The sequence below is a fragment of the Malus sylvestris genome, chromosome 13 (genome assembly GCF_916048215.2).
Source record: "Malus sylvestris chromosome 13, drMalSylv7.2, whole genome shotgun sequence".
NCBI lineage: Eukaryota > Viridiplantae > Streptophyta > Magnoliopsida > Rosales > Rosaceae > Malus > Malus sylvestris.
The window spans coordinates 17,884,910-17,899,363 of NC_062272.1; the positions used below are offsets into that span (position 1 = coordinate 17,884,910).

A 14,454-nucleotide genomic window follows, 5' to 3' on the forward strand; every position below is an offset into this window, starting at 1 on the left:
TAGAACATCCTTCCAAAAGCTTCAACTAATCCCACCACAGAGTCTAAGCCGTTTAGAATCAATTAGAAAACAATTCATGAACTTCCTTTGGTGTAAAGTGAACCAACATAATTAAGGAGACTCGCCTAAAATATTACATTTTTTTTTCTCTTTTTTGAATTTTCTTCTTTTTTTTTGTTTTTTTTGTTTTTTTTTTTTTTAGTAACAGTGGTGGTCGTGCAATGCCAATTCTCTTAAGCTTTCAATTCAACCCATGTAACGAGCTTTAGGTCAATGACTGCCAAACCACAAAGGCTTTAGGGCACTAGGTGTAGAACACCCCTAAGGACTTACTAACTCGAGCTGAAAAGGCTACGGAACCAACTAACCACCTTGTCCCATGCCAAGACTCTACTGTTTGACACGAGAATCACTGTTGATTAGGCAGGACTGGCCCGGTTACTAGGCAAAGTCTTTGGTGGAACAATTATTACTTTATTTATAACACATACTCAACTTTACTTAAAACAAAAATTAAAAATAAACTTAGACTAAAAGTAAGTGTTTCAATCTCACTGCCCACAAACCATGTTGATGTGAATGTGCAAATTTGCAAAGTATAACTCATGAATTAGTGTCTAAGCAACGATAAATAGAAAAGACTCTATTATGGGATTAACCTTCACCATGTCCATTTGTTCTAACATTTAAATTAATCTATGGATATTAACTTATAAAGAATGATTTTTTTTTTTAACCCAAAAATGAAAATTTTAAAATTTCTTATTTCCCACCCCCAAACTTAAATCACACATTGTCCTCAAAGTGTGGAAAAATAAAGAAATGAAAAGAAACAAAAATAATAAGTCCTAAAATAAAAATGTAAAACAACTAACAAAGATAAAGAAAATAAACTAGGAAAAGAAAATAGAAAACAATAAAAGAAATAAAATAACAAATAAAACAGAAAACAAGAGAAAAGAAAAGGAAACTAACACACCTGGGATTCGAACCTGAGACCTAGAAGAGCAACCAGGAAGCATCGTAAAAATTGGAAAAAAGTATGAGAAGAGGTGCTGAGCTTTACACAGCATACACGGAACCACACGTGTGAATAAACCCAGATGCTTCATTATGTAAACATTTTAGCAGCCCATGCTCCTTCATTTCCCATTTCTGCCATTGAGCTCTTCTCCCCTCTTCTCTCTAGCCTCGAGCCTATTAAGCATAGTGAAGAACTCAAGAATATAGAAAACAGAGAGAGAAGAAATTAGAGAGAGAAGATAGAAAGAAGATAAGAAATTAGAGAGAGAAGATAGAAAGAAGATACACAGAAAATCATTGATTATATCTTTTTGTGTTCAATCTTACACATATATGCTTTTTTATCTTGTTACAACAACCTTATCCTTCTATTACAACATTCTTCATTACAACTAAGCCTAACAACCTTTATAACTGCCTAGTGTAATCTATCCTTCCAATTACTGACACGTGGCCTAATCCTCATCATTCATTCTTCATACTATAACATCCCCCCTCAAGCTCATGGTGGGATGAACCAAGCATGAGATTGGAGTAGTGAGTATTGAATAAAGGAGAGCTAAGGCCCTTGGTAAGGATATCAACAAACTGTTCAGAAGAAGATACAAATTGAACCAAAAGCTTCTTTGCGGCAACTCTCTCTCGGACAAAATGGACATCGACTTCTATATGCTTAGTGCGCTGATGTTGAACCGGATTAAAGGATAGATCAATGGCAGACATATTATTGCAAAACAAGACTGGAGTATCTTGAAGTTTGATCTGCAGGAAGTGAAGTATTTGTTGAATCCAATCCAACTCAGCAACTGTAGAGGAAAGTGCCCTGTATTGGGCCTCAGTAGAAGACCTGGATACGGTCTGCTGTTTCTTGGATGACCAGGATATGGGATTATTACCCAGAAACACAACCAAACCTGTGGTAGAGCGCCTGTCATTTGGGTCCCCTGCCCAGTCAGCATCACTGAAAGACTTTAAAACCATCTCTCTTTTGGTATAAGTAATCCCAGTAGATAAGGACCCCTTAAGATAACGTAAAATACGCTTAACTGCGGTGAAATGAGACTCCATAGGAGCCTGCATAAATTGAGAAACCTGATGAACAGAAAATGCAATATCCGGCCGGGTAAACACAAGATACTGCAATGCCCCAACGATACTTCTATACAAAGAAGGATTATGATATGGCTGACCATCATCTTTAAGCAGTATACTATAAGGAAGACAAGGAGTTGCAGCAGCTTTGGAGTCGAACATTTCTGTTTTCTTCAACAAGTCTTGGATATACTTCTCTTGAGATAAGAATAAACCAGCCTTGGTTTTAGAAATCTGAATTCCCAAGAAAAAGTGCAAAGATCCAAGATCTTTAATATCAAACTCCTTTCTCAAAGCAGAAATAACCTGTTGTATACCATCAATGGCACTACCAGTTATTATAATATCATCGACATACAAAAGCAATATCACAATTGAGCTGCCAACATGCTTCACAAACAGAGAATTATCTGAATAGGTATTACTGAACCCCAAGTGTGGTAGAAACTGAGTAAATCTGTCATTCCAAGCTCGGGGAGCTTGTTTTAATCCATAGAGCGATTTGTGTAACTTGCAAACCAAGGAAGGGTACCTAACATCTTCAAAACCAGGTGGTTGCGACATATACACCTCTTCTTGTAATATGCCATGCAAAAAAGCGTTCTTGACATCTAACTGCCTTAATTCCCAATCAAACTGAGAAGCCAGTGCAAAAACCAACCTTACAGTTGTTGGTTTGACAACAGGACTGAACGTCTCTCCATAATCAAGACCTTGTTCTTGACTAAAGCCCTTTGCTACTAAACGAGCCTTGTGCCGTGCTATTGTCCTATCAACATTTCTTTTAATCTTGAACACCCATTTACAACCCACCAAATTTTTCTGAGAAGGAAGATGAACCAAGGTCCAAGTCTTTTGAGAGTGCAATGCCTCAATTTCCTCTTTCATAGCACCAAACCACACAGGAACCTTCTAAGCAGTTTTATAAGTTGTAGGTTCTGTTTGTGTAAAATCAACAGTAGAGTCACTGTGAAGGGGGGCAATAAGAGCTTTCTTCTTAAAGATGCCACTTTTAGACCGAGTTTGCATAGGATGAAGATTCATAGGTGGTATACTCGTAACCACTTGCAAACTGTCAGTACTAAATTCAGGGACCACTGCTGCAGGAGAATCTTGGGCAATAATGGACTGAGAGGCAGGTATAGGTGATTGTGAAAATGGAGGAACATTTATAATTGGTGAGGAAGATGGTTCAATAGTAGATACCAAAATATTCTGAAGGTTAGGGACCAAAGAAGGGGAAGTAACTGGAACATGTGATGTTTGTGAAGGTGGTGATGGTGCAGTAAAGGAAGCATAAGGAAAATCTAACTCATCAAATATTACATGCCTTGAGATATAGATTTTCTTATGACTTAACTCATAACATATGTAGCCCTTATAACAAGATGCATAACCCAAGAAGACACATTTCAAAGTCTTAGGTTGTAATTTGGTGGTGTTATACGATTTTAAAAGAGGATAGCATGCACATCCGAATACTCTAAGGTGCTGGATATCAGGTATGGCAGAATGAAGACTTTCAAAAGGTGAGTTATGATCAATAACAGAAGATGGCATTCGATTAATGAGGTAAGTAGCTGTTTGACAAGCATAAGACCAGAACTTGGATGGTAATTTGGCATTTTGCAAAAGTGTAATGGCAGTTTCAACAATATGTTTGTGTTTTCTCTCAGCTAAGCCATTTTGTTCTGGGGTACAAGGACAAGATTTTTGGTGAACAATACCATTTGTGGTGAGAAAAGATTGAAATGTGTGTCCTATGTACTCTCCACCCCCATCACTCTGTAATATTTTGATCTTTGCAGAAAATTGAGTATACACAAACTGATGAAATGTAGCAAAGATAGAATGAAGATCTGATTTATTGAGTAAGGTAAACATCCAGCAAAATCTAGTACATTCATCAACAAAAATGGCATAATACCTAAACCCATCAATGGATATACATGGTGCAGGTCCCCACAAATCACTATGGATGACTTCAAAAGGAATTACAGATCTAGTTGACACAGATTGAAAGGGAAGTTTAACAAACTTTCCTTCCATACAACTTTGACAAACCATAGGAGATGTATCCTTTACAACCGACACTTTGGACTTATGAAGTATAAGAGAAACAATAGGGTTTGAGGGATGACCTAATCGGTTATGCCACAAGGTAGAAGTGACAAGTTTCCCAAGACAGGTAATGGCTTGATTTGCTGAGAACACTGGAGCAGAAGGAAGTGCAGCTAAAGAAGGAATGGGATAAAGTCCATTATTGCAGAGCCCCTTAAACAAGATTCTCCTATTGGCCTTGTCCTGAATCCAAAAACAGTGAGCATAAAAAATTAGCCAGCAATTGTTGTCCAAACAAATCTTATGAACTGACAACAAATTATGAGACAGTTTAGGCACATAAAGAACTAAGTTTAATTTGACGGATTGAACTGGAGTTCTTAAGAGAGAATCGCCTATATGTGTAACATGCAAACCTTCCCCATTAGCAGTTTGCACAGTATCATGTTAAGGATATGGCGAAGCAAGAGATAAATTGTTCAGATTATGTGTCATATGATTGGTGGCACCAGAATCTGTTAACCAAATTTGCTGAGGAACTCCAGTGGATGTAGAAGCAGAAACGGAAGACATGGCATATGAAGTAGAGGCTGACATTTGATTAGGCATATGACTAGGGACCATATTCACTAGTGAAGAAGGCATCACAGGGTGAGACAACATTGCAGGAACATTATATGTAGGCTGAGAAGCCATCATAGTAGGATGTTGTACTCCAGAAAATGTAGTTTGCATTGCAGCCATGGGGGAAAAATTATTCTTAACCTTATTTCTATAGAAGCATGTCTTAGCAGTGTGATTACTCCTATCACATATCTGACAATTTTCAGAGACATCAGTACTTCGATAAGCACAATTAGCAACAGTATGGCCTTGCTGTGAACACAACTGACATATAATGGTAGAAGAAGATCCACCATCATGAAACTAGGAGGGACTACCAAGAATGCCAGGTGAAAAATCATGTATAACTGGTTTAGAGTATCTTTGACCTTGATTGTTATAGTGCCTTTGACCTTGATTGTTGAAAGCCTTGCCTTTGCCTTTAAACTTGGATCGGTTGCCACCATTGTAAAAATTTTGCTGTCCAGAAAAACCATTATAACCAGAAGACCCATGAACTTTAGAATTTCCATGAAAACCAGAAGATGCAACAACATTATGGTCCATATCTGAATTCTTGACTACCATTGCAGAAAGAAATGGAGTGGTTGATGTATTCTCAATAAGCGCTTCCTCAGCAAGTAACTGAGCACGAAATTCCTTTAGGGAAATGACATTTTCTCGACCAAGAATCACACATCGGAATATGTTGTATTCTGCAGGTAACCCATTTAAGGCCAAGATTACGATATCTTCGTCAGCAAACATGACCCCAGCAGCAGCAAGATAGTCTCGTGCTTCTTTGATGCGTTAAAGATATTGAGTAACTGAGTCTGCCCCTTTCTTGATTGTTTGCAGGTCAAACTTTAACTGAAAGATAGAAGTTTTACTGACTGTAGAAAATTGCTCCTGAAGACGAACCCATAAGTCTTTCGCACTGCAACTACCAATAGCACACGAGATTGCCATTGAAGACAAAGTAGCAGTAATGAGTTGCATCAATGCCCGATCATGCATCTTCCAGACCTTGTATGCATCAGACTCAATTCCTGATTCAGACCCACTAGAAGCAACTCCGAAATCACAAGAAGAAGGGGACATGAATTGAGAAGGACAGGGATTGGTGCCATCAACAAAGTCCATAATACCATAGCCTTCGAGCATAAGCTTCATCTGAAAATGTCATTGAAGATAATTTGTATTGTCTAATTTGACTATCACCGACGTCGAAACCGACGAAATCAACCTAGTAATCGGTGATTGCAGAATTTGCAATTGCGAAGCAGTAACCATTGTAAGAAATTTCTCTTTGAGAACAAACGTCAAACACTTGGTGTGCAAGAAAAATAGAAGATGAAGAATACCAAGAAGCTGGTAAGAAATGCCCAGAAAAATCAGAAAGAAACCAGCCAAAAAAACTTGAAATCTTGATGAGAAGCGGAAGCAGACAGATCGCAAGATCGAAGAAGCTTAAATCTAAGCTATACGGGCGAGTGATACCATGTTAAGCATAGTGAAGAACTCAAGAATATAGAAAACAGAGAGAGAAGAAATTAGAGAGAGAAGATAGAAAGAAGATACATAGAAAATCATTGATTATATCTTTTTGTGTTCAATCTTACACATATATGCTTCTTTATCTTGTTACAACAACCTTATCCTTCTATTACAACATTCTTCATTACAACTAAGCCTAACAACCTTTATAACTGCCTAGTGTAATCTATCCTTCCAATTACTGACACGTGGCCTAATCCTCATCATTCATTCTTCATACTATAACAGAGCCTAGAGCCATGAGAGCTCTCTTCCTCTCTCTTCATTTCTCTCAAACCCTAACACAAAACCGCTGCTCCCTAGCCGTGCCTCCAAAACCATAGCTCATATTCGAAGTACATCTTGCAACCCCCAAACTTGAAACCAACTCGCCTCCTTGCTCAACTACCAGATCAATCCCATCTCAGTACAACAATTAGTGTAATCTCATGCATATGTATATCGTGTGCAGGACTCTCGGATCCACATCAGGAAACAACCCAAATCGCAGATCTTAAAGTTGAACGAAAGGTATAAATTTTCAACCACGATTTGGATGAATAGATTATGTTAATCTGTGTCTTTGTGTATTCGTGCGCCCATGTAGGAATATGATCTCTGCATGCTCATAATGGTCATTTTGTTGTGCATGTCTCCTGATGATGAATGCCGAGGAAAATTCGTGCAAAAAATCTGGATCTGAACTTAGCTTAAGTACTAGTCTCCTATGTGCTACTTGGTTCACCCCCAAACTTGTATTGTAGTTTTTTTTATTATTGAAATGTGAGAGCGAATGAGTGGAGTGGGTCCAAGTAGTACAAAGTCTTCTTTGCAAACCCACTATAACGTTTCTCAAACTCCGGTTGGCTTTCCTTTTAAATTTCTACACCGTAATGTTGATGTTGAATGCAAAGCTGTGATGAATGGATAGTTTAATGCATACTGAGGTGAATATGAATGCTATGAATCCACGAATAGTTGAGATTATACCGAATCAGTTCCAAATGCAACATGCAATCACAAATTAAAACAAAAAAAAAAACCTAATTAGATAAGTAAAGAAAAATAACTAGAATTAAAAATTGCAATTTTTTTTTTCTTTCAATTTTCCTTTTTTTTTTTGTGATTTTTGTAATTAAGAATAAAAAAACAGGAAAATAAAATAAACGAACTAAAAAGAATTAGAAAAATTGGGTTGCCTCTCAATTAGTGCTTTAGTTAACGTCTATAACTAGACGGATTGGAATGAGGTTTGTGATCACGTTACGTGTTCTCTTAAAGTTAGCCACTTCTTGATAGCATCATAGATCAATAGTAGGTGGGGATTGACTTGAACTGTGCATTTGAATTCATTGGTTGAATCTTTCTTCTCCACCCTTTTGTGTGATTTAGTCTTTGAAACCAAATAAATTCCCTTCCAGTGAGGCTTGTGTCTCCCTTGAATTGACTTAAATCTAGTATTTAATACCCACAATTTCTGCACTGGAAGAATTTCATGACGAAGAATTGGGTTGACATTAAGCTTCTTCTTCATTCCCATGTAGGATTTAGCCTGCTTGTAGGATTTTTCATGAATTTCCTTGGGTTTAATAGGTTGTGCAGGTGCAGTGTCTGTGAAAGCAGCTAAAACATTTTCATCAATAGCTGTTTGTCGTGTATCCAAGGTTACAGTCTCCAAGTGCCGACCATGTGATTTTCCAGATAATGATTTGTTGTGAACTGGTCCTTGCAACACATTAGTTATGATGAATTCCAGCATCTTGGTTTGTTTCTTTGTAGCCTCTTGATCCAGCCAAAGCAAACATTGTGGGAAAAGTTCGTGTGGCATATAAGCATGGGTAGCAAATGGTTCTGGGAGGATTTTAGGATCAGCATGTGTTGTTTCCTTCCTTGGGCGTGAAGAACAAGCAGATGGCTCCTCAATTCCTACACCAACCTCTCGATCATCATAGCTTGTCCCACAGTTTAATGCTTGAATCAGAAATCCTTGATTGGTTATTTTAATGTACAACTCAGTTGATTCCAACAAATTAGAGAGTTTGTCCTCTACCGGAAGCTCATGTGGCACATTAAACTGCTCAAAATAGTGCTCAAGATGCCTTTGCAAGCTTGAGGTGTAAAACTCTGAATTTTCAATTTCTTTTTGAGTCGTTTCTCATATTGATATGCTCTTGGACAAACCCTAGAAAATATTCCCTCTCAAGACACTGTAAAATATCATGGGTCTTCAAACAGCAAAGTGCACAAACTGTAGGTTTAAATCCATAAAACCTCCATTCTGCAGAGTTAACCCATAAGAGCGGTCCTCGTAATTGTATATTGAATCCAAGAGGAGGAACAAATTCCATTGTTGCACAAATTGTAACCTAAAAAAAATCAAGTAAATAAAAAGTTATATACAAAAATAATTAACTAAGAATATGATAAACACAAATTATTTAAAACAATCCCCGGCGACAGCGCCAATTTCTTGATAGAGATTCTTACCACCTGCAAAAGTAGGGATAAAAACACTTAAAAATACTTGCAAGAGTACAATGTTGTCGTAGTATAGCAGCTCAAGTAAGGTCGTTTTCCACAGGGATTGAATGAATAATTTGTATTTAAACTAATTCTTAATTAACTATTTGAAAACGAAGTTTGGAAAAAGGTGATTTTATAACCTAAAATATTAAAAACGATTTTTAAATTAAAACAATTAAAGAAACTAGCAAGGTAAATAAAACAAAAGAAAATAGTTTTGAAAACCAAATTGTAAAAGCCTAGAGTTCCGCCGGCCCCTTAACAATTCTATGCAATTTTACTAATTACTTATGAATTACCCATGCAACTTTGAAGGTTATCTTTTCCTAATGCATATTCTACTCGTAGTATTAAAGCTAAAACGTATATCAAACATGCAATCCATCTGTAGTATTCAGATTAAATATAAACATGCATGACTCATTATGTTTTGTGAAAACCTTTTGAAAAACCATGCAACCCCTAAGATGTGGTATTCACCCTAGGTGAAATTACAACTATCAATCACAAGAAGCAATACTCAATCCCCATGTGGTATTCCAACCGAATTGCATCCGATTACTTATCTAAACATCATAATGGTAGCTAAGCATTAAGATATGGAGACAGTTTAAAGCACAATAATTAATAATTCAAAGTAAACATGCATAATATCATAAGCAATTAAATAAATACTACATATTCATGCTAAGGCTCAAGGTATCGCCCTAGCAAACGAAAATTAGTTACAAACAATCATAAAACAAAAGGAATTTTATTGAAATAGAAAAATGATAGAAAACACCTTGAAAATACAAAGCGTCAAAGCCTAGCTAAATTCTCCACATTCGTTCCCCTCCTCAATGTTGCGTAGTAAACCCTAATGGCTAACAAGCCTTATTTATACTACTCTAATTAAATCCTCCTAGTAAAATGTCTTATAATAAAACTAGGAAACCTAATAAATTGAAATAAAATAGAAAACATAATCCTAAATTAACTTGGTAAATTCGCCCAAAAATTTGCACAAGCACGTTTTGGACCCAAATCAGCTCCAAAACTAGCCTAAAATAGTTGAGTTTAAAGCTTGAACTATTCTGAACACTTCTCCAAAAGGCCATGAACCCATCTGAGATCATCTTGGGCTCCAAAAACGCAGTTTAAGCTCAGAAATATCACTTTTCAGCAACTCGCACTACTTCTTTAATAAATTGTCAGAAAATAACCGTTTAGTAGAAAAATCCCAAATTTTGATACAAATAGGTCAAGAGACACACGAACATCCCCCAATTTGATACACCCCAAAATTCGTCCGTTTGGTCACGTTTTTCTCCAGAGGAAGTCGAACGTCATACATTAAAAATATAAAGCGAAGTATCAAAATTCTACCAAAATAATTAGCAAATTATACTAAGAATAGAGTAAAATATATGATATAATATTGACTCATCAGACCTGATTTCTGCAACTCATGTTCCCGATCATCCTCAGGAACATACCAGCTCTGACATTTCTTCTCTTTTGTCCACCACTAAAGACATCATCGTGCGGTCAAACGAGGTTATTTCTGATATTTTGCGGGTATGACGCTAACTACTAGCTAAGATAATTATTATTGTCAATTTATTAACTTATCAAACTTGTTTTTTAGAATAAACGTTTACAATAAGATTATGCATCGATCCGTTAAATTCTCTTAGATTCTTGAACGCAACTCTAATGATTAAATTTAGCAATATGTTACACATTGATATACACTATAGTATTTCTGTTTTCTTTTTATAAAGATTACTTGTGAATGACTTGTTCAGGGCATACAGCCAAGTGATATTAAGTCCTCTAGCTCCACTTCAGCAAATCGTGGCAAGGTCATTAAATTGCATTACAATTTATGTTATTTCTCTAATTATTGTCATTGATTGCATAACATATATCTTTGTTTTTTAGAGTCAGAATCAGATACATATCGTAAGCTTTTTATTTAGAATTCGTTTTGATGTACTTTTAAAATGATTTAGAGCACTTTTGGTGAAAATCTTTTAGGAAACATTCCTTGGTGAAAATGCTAATAAATCCTGAAAAAGCACTTTAAGTGCTTTTGGAAAATCCTGAAAAAGCACTTAAAGTGCTTTTGGAACCCAAAAACATTTTCTCTAAAAGCACTTTCAATCATTTTAAAAGCACATCCAAATGAGCCCTTATAAATTCTCTAACTTATCGAACTCGTTAGACATATCTTCAGGATCATCATCATTGTCTAACGACATTTTGTTTCATATGTCTGGAAGATGATTTTTCTTATCTCAAGAAAATAATATGTTTATGATTTACTCTTTACATCTTCGTGGTAAATCCCCTAGGGATGTGATAACCACATACTTCTTTTTACTTCTCACATACCTTTTTAATTTTCAGCCTTTAGATTAGATGAATTGAAGATGATCAATGGACATAAATTAACAAGAAGTATGTGAGAAGTAAAAAGAGGTGTGTGGATGGCACACCCCAATCCCCAATTATCCTAAATGAAAATGAATTAAACAATGTATTATGAACAGTGGGAAAGCTAATTAACGAGGTATACTCTTTAGATATCATACGAGGGATCAAGTGATGAAATTGCCGTCGAATCAAGAACGTTAGAAACACTTGGAAATCTATCAAAGTATTCGTGGGCATTGAAGGCATTATTGGTGCTAGCGGATTTTGCTTTGGAATATAAAGAATCTTACCAACTTGGCAAGTCAGTGGCAATCCTTAAAGAAGTACCCGACCCTAATTCGAAACCTACAAACCTGAAAAAACGTCAAGAAGCAATTATTCAGCTAGACAGCTTGATGATGGGCACATTAAAAGTGGTAAAGTTCATCGTTGCGCCACGGAAAATCCCCTTCGTAATAATTGTCCATCGGATGTACCTAGTATGAAGACTGCAATGGCTAATATCCCTGTGTGGTCAATCATAACTGTTGTAGCTTGCGAGAATCAAGTCGCCCGTCTTGCTAGTGAGGAGTAAGTTTTCTTCTACATGCCATTATTATAACGATCGAAGTAATGCACTAACATTGCTATATAACTGTTGTAGACACAAAACTGACCATCATTAGTACAAAAAACACTTTGTGCAACGTAGGTCCTTCATCACGTAAAGTCAAAAAACATCACACGTCAACCGTCACGCCAAGGCAGTGACAGCAAGGCTTGCGCGACGTAGGTTACTTCTTCGTCGCGCAAACCTTCACGGCAAAGAAAACTGATCCCTTCTTGCATTTGAAACTAGAATAAAAAAGCAAAGAAAACTGAACAAATAAACCATGTGTGAAAAAAGACACCAAATTTGAAGGACATTGCCACTTACAAGACTTCACATTTTCTTGAACAACTCCGAACATGTTTTTTAAGAGTAAAATGCTCCTCGTAATGCTTGCGCCTCAATAATTGCTATCTCTACCTGCAAACACATAAGCACATGGATCAAATGACTAAAATATACACAAAAGTATGCCTTTACAGTTTTATTGTTTCCTACCACCTGCATAAAAAGCATATACTTGTGAGTATGAGTCTCTAACATTCCACACGAAAAACTGATGTGGCAAGTAGATCAATTTTTCAGCAAATAGATTTATGAGTCTCAACATTTCACAAGTGATATACTTGCGAGTAGATAACTGATCTCTTATACAATTTTGCACAAATGTTGGTAACAATGACCGTTAACAAATAGACTACAAATTTATAATCAACTAGAAAAATTGAATGCGGGCTGCTGCAGGTTTTGAAACCGTAATGCAAGACATGCATAAATAATTTTGACAGAAAGACATATGAATTGTTGATGATGGCCTTGAACTTTCTCAGAATTATAAGGTTTGTGTTGTGGAGCTTGGACATGCATTGCTCTACAATTTGGGTAGGAAAAAAAAAGAAAGAATGTTGTTTTCCTACAACTAACACTAGTCCAATTTTCACGAAAAAAAAGAAAACGCTAGAGTCCAGTTAAACAGAAAAATATGCAAGGAATACTCATTGAGCTTCACCATCTTCGCTGGCTTCAAACTGGAATAGAACCTCCTCTTGTTCAACTTTAGTGAAGTTAAACTTGTTGCCATCAAAGGGCTGGAGAACCTTATCAACTCGAAACTCCGTTGGCCTCTTCTTAAGATGGCGCCCTCATTCAGCTGGGCTATGAAACCAAATTGCCCTGGGATCACCTACACCAAATTATCAAAGAAATTGGTACCCATATCCCAAATAAGTAGTACATATACATACACATTGTTCCTAAGCTTGAATTCCAATTCCCGTTTACAGAAACTACAAAATTGAGGAAACAGTAAGTGAATCCACCTTGGTTTCACAAGCAGTGAGATCATAGCGAAATAGCCCTCTCTGCATGCGATCTTCCCACTGTACCATGGAGTGGTAAACAATTTTATTCCATAATAATTGTTAACTACAAAAGGAAACAAACAAAGCTGGTGATTCTTTCTTCATCTCCTGTATATCAATTTAACTCCTTAATGGGAGGCTCTCTTTTCTCATGTCCGAGCAAGCCCGTGTCACCATCATTCATGTTCAGCTTCTTGAAGAAATACAATGGAAGCTGTGCACCTACGCAAACTGAAAACGGTACACAACCCAGTCATAAACATAAAATCATTTTCTTCAAATCCAAAAAAAAAAAAGAAAAAAAGAAAGAAGCTTCGCTCCTACTCCAACCCGTATAGATCGAGTAACTGACAAATACCCAGATAAGAAATAACGCCCGAACCCGTCGAAAAACACGAAATCAACAAATGAAGCAATTGAAGCAATTTCTTGACAACATATCACATAGGGAGGTTTGTTTTGCAAAACACCAATTCAAGTACGTAAAAGATAAAGCACAAAAATTCAAATTCAAAGTGGAGGACATTTAAACAAATACCTGGAATGCAACATTGGTTAAGGCAGTTGCGGCCATAACCCCCGACGCGGCGAGCACCTTCCAAGGCTTCCATTCTTCTCGGCCCAGGTTGGAAACAACCTTGATTCACCTTCCTCGTCCCCAATCTTCAACATGCATACAGAAAATGGAATTAAAATTCGAAATCTAGAATCGATCCAAAAACTGAAAGTTTTTATTTTGAGAAAGCACTTACACTAGGGAACAGCCACGAGGAGATGATCATTTTTACCTCTTGGTTGAGGTCCAATTCTAGCAGACTTCGTCGGAAATTGCCCGGAATACCCACGGTCACCGTTTCTTAGATCTGAAATTGAGAAAATTCGGCTACGAATTTGGAGAAAGTAACTTGAGGTTGGAAAGAGGAAGGGAAGAGGATTTTGGAGGTATGAGCGAGACGGAAGAGAGAGGTCACGCAAACTTGGAAAATTGAAAAAAAAGCGCCTATTTTCCACTATTGCACCGTCAAAATTATCACTAATGGCGCAAAGTAGGTATCTAATTTGACGTCACGCAAAGTGATTTTGCGGACGCTCACATTAAGACGTCGCACAAGGTTTTTTTTTATAAAAAAAATTATTATAAAAATTATTGAAAATATGACTTTACTCATTTACAATTCAATTTTTTTTTTTTTACATAAACGGTAAACCCCACAATAATATATTTTTCTAACAAAAACCCACAAT

The 14,454-nt window shown here is 36.6% G+C and overlaps 1 pseudogene; it reads right to left on the reverse strand.

Moving 5' to 3' along the window:
* Window positions 1–7,445: 7,445 nt before the first annotated feature.
* Window positions 7,446–14,186, reverse strand: LOC126597504 (uncharacterized; annotated as a pseudogene).
* Window positions 14,187–14,454: the final 268 nt, after the last annotated feature.